Raw genomic sequence first — 24560 nt, 5'->3', positions numbered from 1 at the left:
TTACATTCATTTCCCAGTGTTTTTTTTTCCCTTTGGGTGTAGCTGCTTCTGTCCATCATTGATCAATTGAAACTGAATTAGGTCTCTTTGTCAAAGAAATCCGCTTCCATCAAATTACATCTTCATACAGTATCGTTTTTGACGTATATAATGATCTCTTGGTTCTGCTCATTTCACTTAGCATCAGTTCATGTAATTTAGAGGGAAAAATATTGGAAAAGAAATTAAATCTAAGAAACAAAGTATTAGGAAAAAGAATTAATATCCCTGTATGAGGTATAAAACCTTGGCCAAGCAACGACTCCCTGAAAATTAGAATGGACTAAATATAGGATTGGAGGATGCCTCAAGAAGAAATATAAAAATAAAGTTAAAAGACTTAGAAATGGAAGAAAATGCAACTATCACACAAAAACAACTAACTTAGAATTCAGATAATTTAAGGAAGCCATGACCAAAAAAAAAGAGTTTAGATATTATATTTTGGGAAATCACAAAGAAAAACTGCCCAGATCTCTTAGAAATAGTATAGAAAGAACCCATTGGTTACTTCCTAAAAATAATCCCAAATGAAAACTCTCAGGAGCATTATTGCCATATTCCAGCATTTTCAGATAAAAAAAAATAATAGTGTAATCAAGTCATAAAGAATTAAAGTACTGAGGAGTCACAGTTGGAATAACACACAATTTAATAGCCAGTATTGGAGAAAGTGGATTTTTAATTAAATAAAAGACTTCCAAGCACTCCTGATGAAAAGACCAGCATTGCATAGAAACTATGACATATAAATATGGGAGTCAAGAAAAGCATAAAAAGTGAATATGGGTGAATAATCATAACTAATTGAACAAGGATAATTGTTTACATTCTAACATGGAAATATGATACATTTCTTGAGAACCTAATCATCATTAGGGGTCAAATAGAGGGAGTCTAATGAGACAGAGGACTGTGGAAGTGGTTCTGTTATATTTTGAGGATCTCTAAAGAAGAATGCAAAAGGAGGGGAAGATAAAGAGATTGGGGAAGGATGGAAGAAATATTGGGAAAATTAACTCATATAATAAGGGTGCACAAGTAGACATCAAAACAAACAGGAAGGAAAGAATGAGGGGCAGTGAGTGACACTTGAATCTCATAATTTGCATTTGGCTATAGAAATACATTCAAGAAAACAGAAAGAGAAGAGGGGAAAGAGGATTCCTCTATGATGAGGAATAAGAGGAAAAACAAATTTAAAAAGAGATTAGTGAAGTCCTAAGCAAAATAAACTCTAAAGATGTCTAATCACATTTATAGCAGCTGTTTTTGTGATGGCAAAGAATTAAAGTCTATTTGGGAAACTGCTGAACAATTAATAATGGCATATAAATATGATGAAATATTATTGTGTTATAAGAAATAATGAAGTGGATCATTCCAGAAGAACTAGAGAAGACTAATATAACTGATATAGCATGAAATGAGCAGAATCAGGAGAACAATTTAAACAAATGAAAATACTATTCTAAAGATCAGCAACATTGATGAAACTAGGAATTAGGAACAATCAAAATTAATTACATTAAAAAATTAAAAATAAAAAGTTGTGATATTTAGATAACTGCACCAATGACTAAAGTGAGCTTCTTTTTCTTTTTCTTTCTTTCTTTCTTTCTTTCTTTCTTTCTTTCTTTCTTTCTTTCTTTCTTTCTTTCTTTCTTTCTTCTTCTTCTTCTTCTTCTTCTTCTTCTTCTTCTTCTTCTTCTTCTTCTTCTTCTTCTTTAACAAACATAATTAACAAACAAAAATTAACAAACAGACTTGGAATTAACACCTAAAAGGATGGATCTCATGGACATTAGACTGCTGCCATCTTATTTTGAAAATATAATGATAATAATATTGACATGTTGAGGCTATCTTGATTGAGAGCTCAAAGTATATGAGCCCTTTGATTTCAGAGGCGAGATGACTTATAGAGTGTGAAGAGTTCCAGTTTATTATACAGCACAGCCTTGTTGATATATATTTTTGTAAGCATGATTAGTGCGTGAACAATAGACAATCCCCAATCACCATTCAGAGAAGCAGATCATGGGCTTTGTCTATGCATGTTATCTGCCAATGGGAGGAGAGCCAATCCAGCCATTCTAGCAACCTGCTCACAGGTCCTGTCGATGCATCCCTGCTTACAAGCAATTATGCTGTGACCCTCAGGCTGACCCTTTTCCCATGTCCCATACTACTTGTTCAACAAGGATATTTCTGCAACGGGGCAGAAAATTTATTGTATATCAAAGGTCGAGGGGGCCTCTGTACTCCCTCTCAGCAGGGTCCCATACCCTAGCATTGACAAATATAGTATGATGACATATTTCCTTGAGAATTCTTATGTTATTTTAATATTACAAATAAATGGCCTCAATTTTATAAATACTTCTCAATTCAGTTCAGTTATATTCCATTCAACAAGCATTGCTTAACCCCTCTACTTTATGTGTAAGGTTATGCATATGAAAAAAAGCTAAACCATTTGTATGTGCATGTGAATCATGAGGTTGAGATACAAAGTCAAAAATAAGATCATAAGATAATATATCTATTATTATAGAACTTACAGGGATCCCAGACCATCAAGTCCAATCCCTCATCTTAGAGGTGAGGACACTAGGGCCCAGAAAAGGTAAATAAATTACTTTTCCTAAAGTCATTGCTAGCTCTCAAGTAGCTTGCAATCTATTTTGGAGATACAACTTACAAGCAAATACAAAATAATTTAAAGAGTAATGAAGAAAGAGTTAAGAAAGGAGGAAAAAGAAGAAGTATCAAAAAAGGCATTGTATTGATGGTGGCACCTTAGGTGAACCCTGAAGACTACTAAGAATCCAATGATGAAGAAATGATGAGGAAGAACATTCTAGGCATTTAGCAAAAACAAAGAGATGGGAGATGGAAAATGGAATATTCTGTAGAGAATTAAGTGGGCCACTTTCATTAGAATGGAGAAGGGGAATAATGTGAGATACATTTTAAGGGCTGAAATAACTTTTTGCAATAAATCTTTCTGCTTCAAAAAAAAGTGCAGTGAGGAAAATGGTCTGTTGTATATGTTGCTTTGAAGACTCATCAATTCTACAACTCTTTCCTTCAGAGGAAGCATTAAAAGGAGAATAAGTCTTGCTTGTCTGCACATGTTCCTATATTTGGCAAGCAAATGCAATATACTACTTATTTAGATTAAATTAGGAATAGTTTGTATGTTTTTCTGCTTGAAAGAACTCAAATGGTTTCTCAGGGAATACATCCTCAGTTTTCACATAATCACCTCCACATTTCCCAAATTTGAAACATGTTTTTATAACTTTCAGATTTTTATCAGAGAGAGAAGTGAGGGGAGGAGGTAGGGGAAGATATCTGTAATAATGTTTGATGATTTTTATAATTGGGAAAGTTTTGTACTAGGTGAAGTTTTTAAACTATTGGAATGCTTCTGGGGATAATAGATTTTTTTCTATTTTAGTTTGAGTCTAATCTTTCCTAAAAGTTTTAAAATTTTAAGTATTTTGCAAATGGAAATAATATATAGCTTCCCTTCCCTCCATTACTGGAACCAATAGCTAATCTTTTCCCCTATTCTTGCTGGTGGGTTTGGCCACCAAATGCTTGGGAGAAGGGTTTTGGGACCTCAAAAGTATAGTGGGAATACAGACCGGTGTTCCAATGTGTCTCAAAAGAATTTCTAGTCTTAAAATTCCTTCAAATCAAGAGGTGAAGATTTTATTATGCTGCTAAAAGCAGGCTAAATCTGTATGGAGTTTTAGCAAACAAAAGGGATTTCATCAATTAATAAGGAAAAGATGAGACCTAAGTTCCCTAGTGAAACTTACAACTTAACTAAGAGGAAGACTCCATTAAGGTATAGGAAATGGGGGATTACATCATTGACTGAAAGGCTAACTTTAAAAAGGATTTAGGGTCCTAATAGATATTAGTGGGGTGGAGGTGGGGAAATTACTGGATAGTAAATCTTTTATTGGGGAAATATAACCTTGGGGATTGATGTAATAATTTGTCTTTCTGATTGGATACAGTAAACTGTGGGATCATAATGATTTTGTCCAGTCAAGGAACAAAAGGCCTACTTAAGAACAAAAGGCACCCCCCCAGGTCTTTGGAACCCCCCACTTCATTGTATCAAATCAGAGAACCAAGTTATGATGTCAGGGTTAAATTTCTCCTATAAATCTGCCCACAGTCTATGCCATCTTTGCTAAAAACCCTTTTAAGGTTAGTCTGCCTCATTTCATAGATTTCTATTATGCTATTTTTATATAATTTTTTTTGTAATCAATTGTTCTCCAAAAACTATTTAATATTTACCACTCCTGATGCTTTTTTTAACCTCTTAATAAGTGGTGATTTTACCTCATCACTCTTATGTGTTATTTCTCTTTTTTCTTTTCTTGACCTAAAATTATTGAGCATAGACAGTATATATCTAGATTTTGAGGCTGCCTCATATATTTAAGAAGTTTTGAGATCCTGGGTCCTTTGGTGGGAAATGACTAATGTAACAGTGTAGAAACTAAATCAGGAGAATGGAGTGTCTTTGTAAGGAAGAACATGCAGGCCAACAACTGTATTATAATGTGTGGAGGGAAGAAGTGTAAAAAAAGATAGAAAGGTAGGAATGGCAAAGTTTCCAAAGGCTTATACCAAAGGACTTTATTTTGAATGCTGAAGGTAATATGGAGACACTGGAATTAATTGATTATAGAGGTTGTATATATACTATATATATTGTTGTGTATATATATATGCTATAGAGAGTATATATACTTGAGGAAAATCTTCTAGACAGCTGAGTAGAAGATAGATTGGAATGGGAAGATATACTTGAGACAATTTAAAAGCTATTGCAATGGTTCATAAAAGTGGTGATAAAGTTCTATGCTGAGGTTGTTGTGGTTTTGGGAATGGAGAATGGAGATAGAGGTAGAAAGGACAAGATATGAAAAAAGATTGTATATATAAGAGAGTACAAGTGAGAAGTCCAGGATGAAAGCAAGATTATATAATGCAAAATGTATTATATTATGGTTATTTATGTGAGTTTCATAACTTTTTCCTGGCTCTTAAAACCCAGGATATTACAATGTTTTACTTACTTTTGTATTTTCCTTTCCTTCTCATGTGATTAGCACAGTCCTCTGCACATAGTAGGTATTCAAAAAATATTAGCTGAATTGAATTCATTTTTTGCTAAGGAGCGTCAGAGATTCTGGACTCAAAGCTTTGCTTTCTCATCCCCAAGATCAATATTTCCTTAGGTCTGGTCTGGAGATGCCTTCAGGCCTTCCATTATCTTTTGTAGGAACCTTAAGGGCAAGGAGCGATTGCCTAGGGGGAAAGAATCAGGCTTGCTAAGAAAGAAGACAGTGAAAGGGAGGACTCAAGGGGATGTTTTTTGAAGGTGAACAAGCAAGGGATGACAGCTACTGAGGGAGTTAGTAGGGTGAAAAGTAAAAAAAAACAAACAAACAAACCCTCAAGCTATGGTTCTTAGTAGAGGAATAATGGCAAGAGGTGCTTGAAATATTCTAAAATACCTGATTTAGTTTGGGAATCCCTGTGGTAGCTGATACTACCCTGACATTTTTACAAATAGTACTCTTAGGTTGAGACAATACAACAATAACACTATTTGGATGGAAGAAATAATGTAGTAATCTTAGTTCAAATTATTGCAAAATCCTTTGGAATGATTATTGGGCAGGGACTACTGTTACAATCTATGTGTCTCTGACTCTTCTTGTAATTTTTGGAAAATTGATATAGTGATAATAATGCTCTGCTCATATTTTAAAATTAAATTGGAAGATATAGCTTTTAGTTCTAATTGGAGAAAATACAAAAGCTCACAGAGAATGCTCAGATCATAAAAGTGGGCTTTGCACTATTTGGTGCTGCCTTTTGGAAAATGGCTCTGTTAAGACTCATGCAAATTAACACAATTCTCCAACATTTTAGTAGTGAGATGACAGGAAACAGCTAGCCATCATGCCACAGTTTAATTCTCTTTTCGTTAATGTTTGGCTCTGAACATTGTTACTCTGGCTTTGAGAGACAAACTTTAAAAAAAATACTTTTGAAGAACTCTCAAATTCTTAAGTACTACTAGGATTGTTTTGCCACAGTTCCCTTTTATTGTCCTGCCTCTGTTTCCCTAATTATCCTGCTTCAGTTTCCCTAATTGTTCTGCCTCAGTTTCTCTAAATTGTCCTGCCTCAGTTTCCCTGGTTGCAATCCTCCTTTTCTGTTTATTAGAACTGAGATAATTAGGGCTGTGGAGATTTGACATTCCAGAAGATGACTCCAGATGTCCTGTCTCAGATACTTAGTTGGCATTGTTTATACCTCTAAATCCAGACTTCCTGGCTCTAAGCTGGACACCTCCTTAACTCCCAGTTTATAAGAATCTATGATCCTACTTCCCAATCTTTCAGAACTGGATTTATGGTCCCTGCCTGGAGATTCCTACTCACCAGAGTTTGGACTCCACCCCCCTTTGTGTACCTGAGATTGGACCTATAAATATGTCATTGAGAACTCACATTCACTGCTGGATGCTTTGGACATCAGCCCTGGGGGGCGACATGCCCCCAGCACAATCTCTCCCTCTCAGAAATCCAAATAAAATATTAAAAACCATCTAATCTCTATCTTGCCTCAGTTTCTCTGGCATTACAGAATGAGTTAACTAAGAGATGTATTTCTAATTAATTCAGTTTTGTATGTCCCTGGGATTAGGGTGGGGGAGGCTTGAAGATATGAAAGAAGTGAAGAGGACTGTTTCACTTCTTTTTTTTTCTTCCAAAAGGCAAAGACATTTAGGATCAGAGATCCAAGGCTGGAATACCTCAGAGGGTATTTAATTCAACTGCCCAAGGATGAAGAAACTGAGACTCAGTTGGGTGAATTGATTCACTCAAGGTCACACATAAATTATCAAAGGCAAGATTCTTGTGTAGGTTTTATTGGACTGAGCTCTTTTTTCCTTCACTATGGTGTCTCTGATTTACTTTGGAATATGAAGTAATCTAAAGATGGAGCAGGAAGGGGTGTCAGGGCAAACATAAAGGATCTTTTATCTCATCATAAAGATGGCAAAGTTCTCTTCTATTATATATAGAAGAAAGAAAGGGACAGAACTTGCAATGAAGAAAAGTGAATTTTTCAAGGATTTAGGGAATTACTTCATCAGATGACAACTAAAAACAAGAAATGATTTCTATAAGCAAAGTTTTTATTACAAAGGATTCATGTTTCTTAGATATTTTACTGGTTTGAGTTGATAAGATACTCTAATTTAGATTTAGTTTAATATTTAAATTCAGATTTTTAAATCAGACTTTATTTTGTTTTTAAGGTCTTAATTTTTTAACATTTATATTTTAAAAAATTTGAGTTCCAAATTCTACCCCTTCCTCCAAACCCCTCCTTTACACATGAAGAAGGCAACCAATATGATAGCCATTATACATATAATGTCATATAAAGTCATATAAAGCAAATTTTCATATTAAGCATGTTGCCAAAAATAAAAGTAAGAAAAATAAAGTGAAAAAAAAATGCTTGAATCTCTTAAGATTTTTTTTTTGATAAAAAGAAGAAACTATTTATTGGCCTATTTCCCACAATCTTATATGGAATCATTACCAGGGGTATGGGCACCAGATGAACTTCTCTGATTACTAGGAGCATACTTTAGGATTAAATGAAGGAAAATTTACCTTCCCACTGCATGTCCAATATATATACCAGGACATTTAGAAGGAGAGATGGTGTCTGAGTTGTAACTGTGAAGCACTTTCTAGTTCTGTTCTATGAGCCAGTTCATGGTTCTGGGAAAATAAAAAGGTTATTTTTGGTATATAAATAATCTATTTCCTTGCTAATATTCTTCCTGAGGCAATCTGATCAGACTAAGCCTCTTTGTCCTAAAGGGAGTGTTGGGTATTAAAAACAGAAAAGGAACAATGACTGATGATCTATTAAGTATAACTGCTTAAACCCAAAGGAATGTTACCAAACCTCCTGGATATTCTTACCTGCTTACTCACAACTGGTGTAGTCTTTGAAGTATGTAGTATGTATGTATTTGTGGGAGGGATTGACCTAGCTTCTCAATTGGTGCATGTTTAAAGAGGTTTAGCTCTTTCTATTTTCCTGAGTATATGTCAATATAAATCCCAGTGTTCAGAAATCATTCAAGTAAGTCTGCAGACCTGGAAAAACCAAAGAGTTCCTCAATAGATCTTAAGTATGGTATAACATGCCTCAGATTAGGACAAAAAAGACCCCAGGTGGCCATGTCACAAACTGGCCCATGTTCTTTCTATAGCCTTTATGTTAAAATCAATAAATTATATATGGCAAATTCCCTGTGAACATAAGCTTTGACTCTCTTCCTGATCCAAATGGATTTTTATGGTTCCCCAAACTCAAATCTGAAACTTTATGGTTTAGCAATATGTGTGTGTCAAGAGAAATGTGTCAACTTAGGCTACACCATTGAGAGTAATGCAGCAAAAGAAGTGAAAACAAACCAGTCTTTATATTCATCAAGCTGTCACAAATCTGTCCTTTCCCCTACTAGTCTTCCATACCATCTTCTTTCTGACTTTGCAGGCAGATATATTTTCTGTCCACTATCTATAGCAGGGTTTCCCAAACCAAACTCTAAAATATTATTCTGACCAGTAAAAAAATGATATCCCCCTGTATATTTGCCAAGAAAATCCCCAAAAGGGGTCATGAAGGGTCAGATATTACTAAATAACTCAATAATAACAACAAAAATACAGACCTATCTATATATAAGATCTCTACCCTCTATAGAGGATTTATTCTGCTCTCCACAGTCTTAGTGCTAATGAAGCCAGGATCAAAGAAGGAAAAGACAGTTTTTAGTATGTTTACAGATTTTAAGAAGTAAGGATTTTTTGTGATAGAAATTTTGTGGACCAGACCAAGCATAGTTGACAAATACTCATCGGTAGCTTTCTTTTTTATGGGTTTATTTAAGAACTTAAGAAGAGAACTTATCAACCAAAAAGCAAGGGAAAAGTTATAAAATATTAAATGTCTTATTGACTAGAGTAGGTTTTTAAGATAAACACACTCCTTGAGAAGCCTTATGATACTGAATCTGATAGAAGCATATTTTGGGGGTTAAAGGAAGAATGTTGACTATATAGCCAATATATTCAGGACAAATTTAACTAATTTGTGGTTAAATGCTGGGTCATATACTCCTATTTTCCATTTCCTGTTTAAGCAATTTGTGAAAATAAACTGTTAGCCCCAAGGAATGAGGAAAGAATAAAGAAGGAGAGAAAAGGAAAAGACCAGAGGAAGAGAGAGATGGCAACAAGAAGATAAAAAATATGAGAAACCACTGCCTTACTTACTTTAATATATTAATGAGATATCACTAGAATTCCCAGAAAATTGAAAATACAGTACAAATTAAGTGGCCATACACTGAAGCTGTGATAAACAACAAGAAGTTAGGGAAGAAAGATCTTAAGAGTCAGAAGGAGAAATGCACATCATCTTCCTCTAGGTATGGAAAGTAGGAAAGGAAGAATTGGCTACAGTAGGGCTTGTGAGGAAAGTATCCTCATCTTATGCTTGAGAATGCATCTTTGGGAATTCATTTGATAACAACAACCTTAATTATAATCATATTTAACACTTTCTCACCTCATTTCCAACTCTTGGAACAGGTTTCCCAAATAGGATCAAAGTATTTTCTGGGTCTATATTCCCTCAAATGAACAGTTATTGTTGTACTTACCTTTTTCAGTTTTAGCCAGAAGAAAAAATCAAAATAAGGACATTTAATGATACAATATATTGAGAAAAGTAGCAATAATTCCTCTGTAAATCTGAGACACATTATCCCACAAATTTATATCTTTTCCCTCTATTTTTTAACTTTCAGAGAAAAAAATTTTTTCCCCCTTATTTCATAAAGTTTCTTAGTTCTTAGTGCTTAGTACAATGTCATAACATTCAATGGATTATATCTAAATATTACTCAAAGATAAGATAAGATAACCCTAATATTACCAAGTGAAATTCAGCAAATTAACTCTGAGATTCCAAGATAAGTGTTTTTCATAATGAGAATTTTTTTTATTACCATAAGAGGTAATATGATATAATTAGAGCAACACTGGATTTGGATTTATTAAAAACTGGATTTGAGCTTCAGTTCCCCTACTTCCTGGGAATTAAATAGCTTATCTACTCCTTGACTATAAAATGGGGATAATTATACTATCATTATTACTAATACTACTATCACTACTATTACTTCTACTACTACTACTATCACAGAGTTTTTGATAAGCTGTAAATACTATATAAAAGTGATCTATTATTATTGCCACCTACTATGAAAATATCTTTAAAAGGCTTTAGCTGTCACAGTTATAGAAAGGCTAAATAGGACAATGATGACATTGAATTGATCAGTTCTTCTGGGATGGCAGCCAGAACAGTTCTTTGAAGCATCAGAGGCAGCTACAATAACAACAGCAGCAGCAGCAACAGTAACTCACATTTATATAGCACATTAGGGGTTACAAAGTATAAGTGATAGAGTTATATCTATGAACAATAAGGTCATTCTGAGTTTGGTCTACTTGAGAAAAACAGACTGAAGTAAAGTAGTATATAAGTAGCATATATATGTACACACATATGTATATTTGTATTATATATTTGTATCTATGTCTATCTATCGATCTGAATGGTACTAGCAGCTAGTGGTAGGGGGATTTTGAAAAACTTCATGTACATGGTTGGATAGAATATAGTGCAAATCTGTTACATGTATATATGTATATCCATATTTATATTTATTAATGTGGTATCATCCATGTGGAAAACTATAGGGACCTGATTACTAGAAAAATATGCCTTGACATTATGTATTAGTCTAATATGTAGTTATATAGAGACTTTTTCCATTGGCTTGTATAGCCAAAATTGTCCTTACATAAAGTAGTATATATTCTGCTAATGGAAAACCTATTGAGCAGACTGTGAGCTGACCTTTGCAAAAAAAAAAAAAGCAATAGCATACAATAGGTATTATTTTGAGCCAAAGGAGTTTACATTACACTTTAACATCAACTTTTACTTTACCACATTAACATCATCATGTACAATGTGTGTCAGTGAGTCCATTTCAGCTGGTCTTATTTCCTTATTAGAAATATGGAGGCACTTTTTTTTGTAGGTTCATGATGTTTATTTTATTTTTATTTATTTTTTAATTTTTTAATTATAGCTTTTTATTTTCAAGTTATATGAATAGGTAATTTTACAGCATTGACAATTGCCAAACCTTTTGTTCCAATTTTTCCCCTCCTTCCCCCCATCCCCTAGCCCCGATGGCAGGTTGACCAATACATGTTAAGTATGTTAAAGCATATATGTCCTAACAGTTATTTTGCTGTATAAGAAGAATCGGAGTTTGAAACAGTGTACTATTAGCCTGTGAAGGAAATAAAAAATGCAGGCAGACAAAAATAGAGGGATTGGGAATTCTAGCTAGTGGTTTGTAGTCATCTCCCAGAGTTCTTTTGCTGGGTGTAGCTGGTTCAGTTCATTACTGCTCTATTGGAACTGATTTGGTTCATCTCATTACTGAAGATGGACAGGCCCATCAGAATTGATCATCACATAGTATTTTTGTTGAAGTATATAATGATCTCCTAGTCCTGCTCATTTCACTCAGCTTCAGTTCGTGTAAGTCTCTCTAGGCCTTTCTGAGATCATCCTGTTGGTCATTTCTTACAGAACAATAATAATCCATAATTTTCACACACCACAATTTATTCAGCCATTCTCCAATTGATGGGCATCCACTCAGTTTCCAGTTTCTGGCCACTACAAAGAGACCTGTCACAAACATTCGTACACCTACAGGTCCCTTTCCCTTCTTTAAGATTTCTTTGGGATATAGGCCTAGTAGAAACACTGCTGGATCAAAGTGTATGCACAGTTTGATAACTTTTTGAGCATAGTTCCAAATTGATGGAGGTACTTTTTTGAGTAATGCCTTTTTTCCCCCCTGAAGCAATTGGGGTTAAGTGACTTGCCCAGGGTCACACAGCGTCTGAAGTAAAATTTGATCTCAGGTCCTCCTGACTTGACTTCAGGGCTGGTGCTCTATCCACTGCCCCACCTAGCTACCCTGAGTAATGCCCTTTTTATAGTACTCTTCTGATGGGGCATTGTATTTGAGTGACTTTCTAACTGCTTATTGTCAGGTATCTTTTTTTTTTTTTCAGTCACTCTAAAGTGAATTGGTAATGGTATCAGATTATACTTATTTCGCATTAAATGGTACCAAGAGTTCTGTATTTTGTTGATCTCATTTTTTCCTCTTTTATTAAACTAAGAAGAGGTTTCCTTTTGCAATGGGATTTTTTTTTTAAACTCATGAAGTAGAAATGACAAAAACTTTCTGTGAGATTTCAGAACTAGGACAGGTTTGAGAGATTGATTTAAGCATCTGTTATCTCCTGTCATAAAATATCTCATGATTTGCCTTGAGGAAAGTTGCTTTATTCCCCAGACTGTCTGATTGCAACCTTTGTTTTTAGTACTTTGGGGCTGTCTATCTCTTTGGAACTGATTGCCTTTTAATGCTATCTGATATCAGCTGAAAGGAGCTGTGGGCAATAGCACACTGTGAGAGAAGAGGAAAATGTAGATCAGCAACATTGTGATGCCATGGCTTTAATTTAATTTAATTTATTTTAATTTAATTAAATTTAATTTAATTTATTCCTCATCCTTCAGAACCCATCCTTCTATAAGTTTTATTTGTATTAGTAAGATCAAAGAAATCTCAAGAAGGAAATAGATTTGTAAAGTTTGACCTTTCCAAAGGACTGGCCCACTTATCTATCCAACTTATTCCTCTTGTTACTTAAAGACCAAAGGTAACATAAGGGACTGCAATTTAGAGTGGAAAGTCTGATTTCTAAAGAAAGAGATAATGATTTTCTTTACTCTCTGACTTATTGTTCCTATCTGAAGTTAATCCAGAGAAATAATTCAATATAGTTTAGGCTCATGCTAGTATCTTCATCAAGAGGTTTTAATCAGAAAAAGTACTGACTGCACAAAATAGCAGCTATCAAGCATAGAAGAACTTCTTAGGATCTCTATCACAAAAATTTTTAAAAAGGATAATTTACAAATGTGAATTAACAAAAACTTAAAACATGAAACTAATCAAATCACCTATTATATGCAGATGGAAGGAAAATTCAACTTTGAGGACTCTTTAACAGATATTTCATATTTACCTTGCATTTGTGTTATTTGAACATTTTACAAGTCTGGATCTTCTGATGAGTGAGGACATGGTTTAGATTTTCTTAGTCTTTATAACTTTATATCTTCCTGATTGTGATCATCCTCTCTGGAAATTTGTCGCTTGGATGTTATTGTGTGGGACAGCAACCACTAACCCAAAATAATTCAAGCAGATGTTTCTCAGCTAGAGCAGAAAGCAATTTATTCAATTTCTGCAGAAAAAGGGTGTCACCTTTACCAGAATATTCTAGTCAAGTGTAGTTGTCAAGTAGTAGTGTAGCAGTCAAGGCAATAGTGTAGATTTTTTTTTTTAATATCCTGTAACAATTTTTACCCCATCCTGGGTCCCAGCTGTCCCTGACTTCATATCAGGGTTCACAGTCTATCACAGTCATCCACTCCTCTCTCAGAGTATAGGAATAGGGGGACTATAGATTACAAAGTGGTTTGTGCTGAGATTAAGCAAAGGTACAAACAAGGGTTTTTTTTTTTTTTTTCCTGGAACCGTAGCCGCAAACTGTCAGGGATTCATTTTCTGACAAGGTCTCACATCCTTTCCATCCCACTTAATCCCTCTTCTTCTTGTATTCACTGGAGAACTTTTCACACTAATCCTAATACAAATTTTCAATTTCTGTATCTATCTTGCTCTCAGGACTACCCTATCTTCCTGATTTACAGGCTCCCCACTCTGATTCTCCGTTAATTGGATGTTACAGGACATGAATCTCCATTACTCATTACATAGCTAGTCCTTGCTCCCAAGAAACTTACATTCTTTTGGGAGAAAATAAACTCCACTCTTGATTATTCCTTGATATCCTTATGAGTTTCAGTTTTCTAATTTAAGTAGCATTTCTCCAATTATTTAATTTTCATAATTGTTCAAAACAAATGTCCATCCATTTCTCAAATCCCACTTTAAAAAAAAATAATCCAGTTTCCGCATCCTTTTCTAATCCCTCACATTTAAGCAATTTTTTTTTTTTTTTTTTTTTTTTTTTTTACAATCTGCTTCATTAAAGTCTATTAACCCCTGCACAGATATCCTTCCACAGGATGGTATAATTAATCCCTGAATTCTCTTCTAATTTTTCTGATAGGGCTGTGCTAGAAGTGAAAACTATTTTCAATTGTAGCATATGTTTCTCCTCTTCCTGCCATTAACCTTTTTAAAGTCATTCTATTTTTGCCATGCCATTCTGCTAGTGACATCTATTCTGCTATTTCTTTCACTGCTTCTCTGGTGTAACTTATCCAATAATATTTACTCATCGGTGTAGGAATGATCCAAATGACTTTCCCTTAAACGACCACAGAATTGAAAAATAAAAATATTCCGTTATTAACACCATGCAAAAGTAAGCTATTCCTTAAACAATAGAAGCAATTACTGTTAAAGTAATTTCATTTAACCAGCAAGGGGGTGGCAGAAGTTGGCGGGGGTGAACTCAAATGAGTGGGTTTGTTTTCTCTCTTCTAATAACCAGCCATACCCAGTAGGAGAAGAGTGGACTGAACTTTCACTTTCCCAAGCCAACAGACCTTTTCTTTTCTGCTTCCCCCATGCCACATGGTATCTCTCTTAAATTCACTGTGCTTTCTCACTCCTCTTTTCCTTATAGATAACTCTTTTAGGGTGCTAAATCCCTTTCAGGATTTAGCCTGCCAGCTAAGGGTATGCACCAACCTCATGGAGTGTTTGCTTTCTCCTGGCAAATGTCAAGTTCCACTAAGAAACTTGTCCTTTCCATCATTAATTATTAAAACCCCTTTCTATGCTCTCCCACTCTTTTTCATATTTACCATTCCTAGTACCTATTCTATCCCTCCATTTTTGGGTCTTGATACCACATCTTTTGGTGCCAGCCAAAACATTCTGTTCCTCTCTGTGTGTTCTTTCTCTCTTTTCAACAATTTGTCGCATCAATAATCCTTAACAATTTTAGGTTTCAATATTATGGCAATAACCCCAAAGAACTTAATTAGCACAATTTTCATAAGTGACAGCCATATAGACATAACATAGCCTATCATAAAAGTGGATAGAAATCTCATGTGATTTATAGTCAAATTTCCAATTTTAACATACATACTAATTTTTAAAAGTTTATTTTTAAAATCGATAATTTAGCTTGTGAGATTTTAACTGGATGTTCCATTCAAACTATCATTTGCTTTTGCAAATCAGTCTTTCTTGTCCCTTCTTTTTAAAATCATCTTTTAAAAAAAATATCTAAATAACTTTGGACTAAGTTCCATAAAACTTCTACATATGCTGACTAAATTTTAAAGCATAACATAATTTTTACAGATTACCCAATATATAATTTAGAAAGCAACATATTTCATCTAAGGGGAGATATAAACATGTGACCTCTTTAAGTAAGTTACAGAGAACTTTGTTTTAATAACCATTTTTTAACTTAAAATCAAATCAAATACAGATTTAAATGTCAAGTAACAATATTACAATATTAATGGACATATATTTCTAAAATCTAATTCCCAAATGCATCAATTGAAAGTAATTCTTTCATATACCATTTAGATTTAAACCCAGTAATTTAGGTCACATTTTTAGGAGAAAACTCTTTCTCCTCAAAAACTCCTTTCTTCTAGACTGCCCAATTCCAAAAAATCTTTGGAATAAACTATAAGACCTGAGATGGAAACATAGGCCCCTGGGAGCAAAATGGCAATAGCTACTATCTCTCCCCCTTAAATTTTATACTCTTCCCTATGCGGATTGCTGTCCCCAAGCCATGCAGAAATAGATCACACGCCCCTTTTTTTTTTTTTAACATAATCCAGAGTCCCCTGAGAAGTTGGGACTCTGGGGGTTGGGGACTCATCTAGAGAAAAACTGAGGCTGACTCCAGAGTCCAGGATTTTGGGGGAGCCTACCATTCTTTGGAGAGGCTGGACTGGACATAAATCCATAAGCAGCAGCTCTGGTCATTCCCACGCCCTTCTAGGGAGAGAAGCTTGAAAGCTTAAGAAAAATTCATATTACTTTGCATCAAGATACCTTACAAGCGCTTTTAAATCCCAAAATGGCCATTTCTTTTACTTTGTAATTCAGCTGAATGAGAGAATCATAGAAGACAAAACACAGACACACACACACACACACACACAAACTGCTTTTAAATTCCTTTCTTTTGCAATTTATTTCTTAGGTTCATGCTCCAATTAATTGGGCTTAGACTGTTCCTCTCCTTCCTCTAGAGGGGCCTTAGGAGGTAGGAGCTGCCTTGGGAGGAGGGGGGGTGTGCAGGGGAGGAAAAGATGGGACCTATGTGGGGTTTCTATTCCTTCTTTCCACCCTCCCTCTGCATCAGCAGCTGTCTCTTCTCAGCAACCAAAGTGCTGCATAGGAGCTTTCTTCTGCATTGAAAGGCTCCTTAATATTTACATATCAATTCCCAATTCTGAAGTTTACTTTTCAAGGGGCTTTTCTACTGGTATCTTGGGTTTAAACTTGGACTTAATGGCTTAGATTGTTCCTTGCCCATTTTACTGAATTTGGTATAAGGCAATTATGGAGGGGTTACCCCCTTCCCTCAGTCACTGGGAGGGGCTTCCTAAGCACCATCCCTTTAACTGGATCACTTTCTCTAATGATCCCAGGGTCCCTGTTCAGCTCTGTTTACTAGGCGCTGCCCCTTTCCCAGGGCCCCATTCAACTTTTCCTGCGGTTATAAATGTATTTCTTATGTGACTGTTCCTCTCACAGGCCAAGCTTTCTCTCTCTCAGTCTGTTGGAGCTTCTTTTGTTTTCTGCTCTGTCAAGTCCGACTCTTCGGGCTCCTATTTTTTGCACAGTAGGATTTTCTCTGTCAAGTCCAAAGACAATCAGGGGCCCCTACAGGCACCTACCTGCATTTGGGAGTGATGAGAGAGTTGCCAGTGAGAGAGCACAAGTTCCAGATCAGCCCTCAGAAAACTGTATGGGACAGTGACCACTAACCCAAAAATAATTTAAATAGATGTTTCTCAGAGGCAGAGCAGAAAGCAGTTTATTCAATTTCTGCAGAAAAAGATTGTTGCCTTCATCAGAATATTCTAGTCAAGTGAAGCAAAGGACAGGCAAACAGAATAGATTTTTTTATGCCCTGTAACAATTTTTATTTCATCTTGGGCCCTAGTTGTCCCTGAGTTCATATCAGGGTTCACAGTCTAGCACAAGAATCCATTTCATCCTCAAGGTACAAGAACAGGGGACTATAGATCACAAAGTGGTTTGTTTTGAGATTAAGCAAGGGTATAAGTAAGGGTTTTTTCTTATGGCAGGAGTCAGTTTTCTGAGAAGACTTCATGTCCTCTCCATTCCACTTACTTACTATGGAACCCATTAGATTGTGGCAACCACAAGGTGCTCTTTTTTTTTTTTTTTTTTTTTTGGCTAAGGTAATTGGGGTTAAGTGACTTGCCCAGAGTCACACAGCTAGGAAACATTAAGTGTCTGAGACCAGATTTGAACTCAGGTCCTCCTGACTTCAGCCTGATGCTCCATCCACTGTGCCCCTCGCTTCCCAAACAAGATACTCTTGATGTTTTGAATTCATAAGAACTATTAAGACTAGAAAAATCCGTTACAGAATTGCTCTTTGGTTACCAACCCAAAAAACAAAGCAGAAGAGGCAGTCAGGGACTAACGGCCAAGTCTCAAGTTTGTCTAGACAAGCACATGTAATTGTTGCCATGTATGTTCAGTTACAATTACTCTCAGGAATGTAGGGAGAGGTATGGTGAGAAAGAACAGAAATCCTCTTCCTATCCTTATTAGAAGTCCAGTTAAGGACAGTATCCAACATAATGGAAGTATAAATAAATTTTCCTTATATTTTGTAGTTCACAAAATAGGTGACTCTTGTATCTTTGATGAAGCCTCTAGGCACAGAATACATGAGGCAAACCAGTTGCTATGGTTTGGGCAAAGGGACAGAACATGTGGTCTACCACAAGGAGCCAAAGATCAGGCTCAGTTCCATTGAAGCTGAATCTAGTAGATCAGGAGAAGTTCTCTGATTAACCCCATTACAGTATTTTTCCTAAGAAACTGCAATATGATCTCATTTGTCTCAATGTTATGCATACACAAATGACTATAATATAGAACAGAACATCCAAAGTGTATGAAAGATATAAAGTACTACATGGGGATGAAGGAAGGAAAATGAATTTCTGATGGACTTTATGGAGGAAGTAGCACTTGAACTGGATCTTAAAAACATAACCATTCTTTTCAATCTGAATGCATCTAATATACACAGAAATTACATGGCACTTACTAGGGTACTTGTTGATTTGATTGTCCTCATCTTTTAGTTTTGTTAGCTTTTTTTAAAAATAAGAAATATTACTTAAGTCAATGAGTCATATTTTAGGACTTCGAAATCATTTTATTTTACAAAATTATGCATCATTATCATTGTGTATATTCTGTATTCTAAAAATAGTTATGGTATATAATGTTTCTTGGAAACAAAACAAAACAAAATTATTAGGGAAAATTTGCAATGCAACTTACACCTGACTGTAATAGTCTAGTAACCAATTTTTCTGAAGGGCTCAAAGTCCTTCATAGGTATATAATCATTCTCAATCAGTGCTGACAGAAAATGCCTAACTTGCAAACAAGAGGCTACCTGAAAAGAAAACTCTGTGGGGAGAGTGCTAAACTGTGACTTAATTGCTGGGGACAGATCCACATTGTAATAAGACCCCTTAGAGAAACAATTTGGAAAAAGAATAAGTTGGAAGCCTTGAGGGAAAGTCAGAATTTTAAGCCATAAAACACATGAACAAGACATAATTATTAGCCTGGAGCTTTATTTTAATGATGTACCGTGTCTTAAATATAGCCCTGATAGTTATTTGAAAGGTGCCAGCTGCTCAAAATGGAAAAAAAAAAAGACAAAACAAAACAAGAGAAAGACACATCATTTGAAATAAGCCTGGAACTAGCTGCATGCCGTCTGTTAGGGTGGTCACCTGCTATGTCCTAAGGGAATGAGATGATGGTTTGCCATATGCCTTCATGGCATCTGTTGGCCATTCCATTTCTTTCCTTACCTCACATCATCTCCAGCCCCAGGCTATGTGAGTACTATATGTCTTAGCATGGTCACCAGTCCATTAGTCCCAATTCAGGGTCTTGAGATAACCTGATTCTGAACATGGATGTATTTTAGCCTAGGGTCCTTCAGGGGATGGAGTTCCAGACTGTTTCTAGTTTGGTGTTGTCCTGGCAAATTCAATTAGATCCCTTGTGCAAAAGGATAATGATAACTGAATTTGTAGTGCAAATAGGTTAGCAATATGACCTTAACCGAAACAAACATTATTATCATAAATCTTGAATCTGATTGGTCTCAAGGTGAATGTTTGCTTTAGTTAAGTCTATTTTGCTAATTTATTTGCACTCCAGGATTTGGAGTCAGAGCATGTGAGTTCTAATGACAGTATTGCTACTTGGGAAAAATCACTTTATTCTCTATGCCTCAGTTTCCTCCTCTGTAAAGTAAGGCTGAGTGTTGATTAAATGACTTCTGAATATCCTTCTATTTCTCAGTCTATGATCCTATGTTCCACTGTGTGGCTGCAGTAATTCTTTGGCTCTAGTTTGTTCAGAATGATGTAAGATTGAACCAAATATACTACACTGCTCTCTTCAAGGGAATGGCATGTTCAATTATGAATACATACTTTTCCCCTGTGTGAATTATTTTATCAGTTCCTTTCTAATGCAACACTTAGTGAAAATTTTTTCTAGTAGGAGGTGAGAGAGAGCAAGCGGTTCTGGAAATTAAGGGATACAGGGTATGGAAAATGTATGAAATATTAGGAAGATCCCCAAAAGGAGAATGAAGGCATTGAAATGGAATTTTGCTTACTTTAATCAATCAACTCAATTAATTAACTCAATTAGTCAACAATTTTTGAGTGTAGCTATATATTGAAGACTATATTAGAAGTATTACAATTTTATAAAATTTCCCTACTCTTCTGAGTGAGACAAGCTGTGGATGTTAAATTGAATGCTGACTCTGGAGTCAGAAGACCTGATTTGAAATCCTGCCTCAGTCATTTATTAACCATATAATCTCTTTTGAGCCTCAATTTCTCATCTGCAAAATGAAGGTTGGATTAATTGTCCTCTAAGGTGCATTCCAGTTTAACTCTTATGACCCTATGAATTAGATTGAATTGAGTTTCAGGTAGATGCACCATATGCTACTTCAGTAGTGTGAATGAATATGAAGAGATATCCTTGTGAAGTAATTGCTTTTTTTCCTCAGTAGCAATTTTATTTTTCCAATTACATGTAAAGATAGTTTTCAACATTCCTTTTTGTAAGATTTAATGTTCCAAATTATTTTTCCTTCCCTCCTGTATGTCTCCCTCTCCAAGACAGCATGCGATCTTTGTCAAGTTGTCCAAGAAAAAGTAAGTCAAAAAGGAAAAAAAAAAACAATGAGAAAGAAAAAGCAGGCAAACAACAACAAACAGAGTGCTTCCATCCTCATTCAGTTTCCATAGTTTTCTCTCTGGTTATGGATGGCATTTTCCATTCCAAGTCTATTGGGACTGGCTTGAATCATCATATTGTTGAGAAGAATCAAGTCTGTCATAATTGCTCATTACAATATTGCTATTATTGTGTACAATGTTCTGGGTCTGCTCCCTTTACTCAACATCAATTCATGTCTTTCCAGATTTTTCTGAAATCAGCCTGTTCATCATTTCTAAAAGGCTACTTTTTCATTTTTTTTTCCCTGTAAAACTAGTATGTGGTAGTTAAACCTGTGTTTAGTAAATTCAAAAAAAAATAGTGAATTAAAAATGTATTTCAAATATTTCAGTTCTCTTTTAATACATTTTTTCTAAGAAATATTCTGGTTTATTTTCTTAAGAAAAGAAAATAAAGGTTATGATGGTAGAGATGAGGAAGTCCATTTCAGGCATGGACAATTACCTGTGAAAGTTTATGGAGATTGGAGACAAAAAGTGTGAAGACGATCAATCAATTAATCAACAATCATCTATCCTATTCTGGGTATTATGTTTAGTATTGGGACAGGGTAGTATTCCAGTGTGACTGGGATGAAAGGTACTAGAGGGAAGAGTGCAAGAAATACTGGAAAGAAGGCTGGAAGTAAACTTTGGAGGACCTTAAATACTAAGCTAAGAGATTTATGGTTTATCCCAGAGATAATAAGGAGTTTCTAGGAAAGCATTTTGAGAGAGTGAGTGACATGACTAGATCTGTATCTTTGTAAAAATGTTTTGGCAGATCAACAAGCATCAGATGTAATGGGTATAAATTAGAACCATTTCTAATAAGATCAGGGATGAAACAAATTTGCCCACTATCACCATTACTATTCAATATTATATTAGAAATGTTAGCTTTGGCAATAAGAGAAGAAAAAGAGATTAGAGGAATTAGAGTAGGAAAGAAGAAAACCAAACTATCACTCTTGGCAGATGATATGGTGGTATACTTAGAGAATCCTAGAGAATTAACTAAAAAATTACTAGAAACAAATCACTTTGCAGTATGCAAAATAAATCCACATAAATCATCAGCATTGTATATATTACTAACAAAGTGCAGCAGCAAGAGATACAAAAATAAATTCCATTTAAAATAACCGTAGATGATATAAAATATTTGGACGTCTACCTGCCAAGGCAAAATCAGGAATTATATGAGCGCAATTTCAAAACACTTTCTACACAAATAAAGTCATATTTAATCTCTTAGAAAAATATCAAGTGTTCATGGGTAGGCTGAGCTAATATAATAAAAATGACAATACTATCTAAATTAATCTACTTATTCAGTGCTATACCAATCAACTCCCAAGAATTACTTCACTGAGCTAGAAAAAAATGACAAAATTAATCTGGAAGAACAAAAAGTAAAGAATTTCAAGGGAATTAATGAAAAAAAAATGGAAATGAAGGTAGCCTAGCTATGCCAGATGTAAAACTATATCATAAAGCAGTGAGCAGTCATCAAAACTATTTGGTACTAGCTAAGAAATAGAGTACTAAGTACTGGCTAAGACATAGAGTAGTAGATTAGGTTCACAGGACAAAATAATCAATAGTAATCTAGTGTATGGCAAACCCAAAGACGCCAGCTTTTTGGATAAGAACTCATTATTTGACAAAAACTGATGGGAAAATTAGAAATTAGTATGGCAGAAACTAGGCATTGACCCATACCTATCACCCTCTACCAAGATAAGATTGAAATGGTCTCATGATTTAGACGTAAAAAGTGATATTATAAGCAAATTAAAAGAACAAAGGATAGTTTACCTCTGAGATCTGTGGAGAAAGAAGAAATTTATGAGCAAAAAACAATTCAAGTACATTATTGAATGCAAAATGAATAATTTTGATTATATTAAGTTAAAAAGATTTTGTACAAATAAAACAAATGCTGACAAAATTAGAAGGGAAGCAATAAATTGGAAATTTTTTTTTTTTACATTCAAGGATTTTGATATAGGCCTCATTTCTAAAATAAATAGAGAATTGACTCAAATTTATAAGAATTCAAGCCATTCTCCAAGTGATAAATGGTCAAAGGATATGAACAGACAACTTTCAGATGAAGAAATTAAAACCATTTTTAGTCATATTAAAAGGTACTTCAAATCACTATTGATTAGAGAAATGCGACTTAAGACAACTCTGAAGTCCCACTACATACTTCTCAGATTGGCTAAAATGACAGGAAAAGATAATGACAAATGTAGGAGGGGATATGGGAAAACTGGGAAACTAATACATTGTTGATGGAGTTGTGAACCAAACCAACCATTCTGGAGAGCAATTTGGAACTATGTTCAAAGGGCAATCAAACTGGGCATACCTTTTGATCCAGCAATGTTTCTACTGGGCTTATATCCTAAAGAGATCATAAAAAAGGGAAAGGGACCCATATGTGCAAAAATGTTTGAGGCAGCCCTTTTTGTAGTAGCAAGAAATTGGAAACTAAGTGGATGCCCATCAATTGGAAACTGAATGGATGCCCATCAGTTGGAGAATCACTAAATAAGTTATTGTATATAAGTGTTATGGAATATTATTGTTCCGTAAGGAACAATCAGCAAGATGATTTCAGAGAGGCCTGCAGAGACTTACATAAACTGATGCTAAGTGAAATGAGCAGAACCAGGAGATCATTATACATGGCAATAGCAAGATTATATGATGATCAACACAGCTCTCTTCAACAATGAAATAATTCAAACTAGTTCTAATGGTCTTGTGATGAAGAAAGTTGTCTGTACCCAGAGAGAGAGGACAGTAGAAACTGAATGTGGATCACAACATAGTATTTTTACTCTTTTGTTGTTGTTTGCTTGCATTTTGTTTTCTTATACATTCTATTTGTGGAAATATATATAGAAGAACTGCACTTGTTTAACTATATTGGATGAAGGTGAAGAGATGGGGGAAGGAAAGGAAAAATTATAATACAAGGTTTGTAAGGGTGAATGTTGAAAATTATCTATGTATATATTTTGAAAATAAAAGGCTTTAATTAAAAAAAGAAAAACAAGCAAAGTAAAATCACATATAAAATTTAAATAAAGAATGTTTTGGCAAGTATTTGGCAAGTATAGGATTGCAGCAGGGAAGGAATGGAAACGAAGTTAATGAATTGTCTAGGAAAAATTCATATTTGTGATTTTGTCTAGTTAATTAAAAATTTTAATTAACTGTGTGGTGAATACCAATGTACTTTCTCAGAAGTATAACCACATCATCTTACTTGTGTAACTTTCTGGAGATAAATGATTTTAAACAAATCTTCACATTATGTCATGTGTCAAAGTAGAAGTGTTCATAATCGCTTAGTGGAGGAGAGAACGTTTTATGTGACACAGGAGAGAAATAGAAGCTGAACACATTACAGTTTTCTTCTTGTCCATTTATTGTTTTGATTTGTCTCAAATCCCCTTTCCTTGTTATTATAATAGACTTTCTAATGCTACTCCTCAACAGCTTGAGCAGATCCACAGAAACTTTATATATATGAATAATATAAATTGATATAGCAATATATTTTCTTTGATTTCATATAACACATACAGCACAAATCCCAATAAAATGAGACTAGAGGATATTACAAATTC

The sequence above is a fragment of the Sarcophilus harrisii genome, chromosome 3 (genome assembly GCF_902635505.1).
Source record: "Sarcophilus harrisii chromosome 3, mSarHar1.11, whole genome shotgun sequence".
Taxonomy (NCBI): domain Eukaryota; kingdom Metazoa; phylum Chordata; class Mammalia; order Dasyuromorphia; family Dasyuridae; genus Sarcophilus; species Sarcophilus harrisii.
This window is presented reverse-complemented; position numbering follows the sequence as displayed.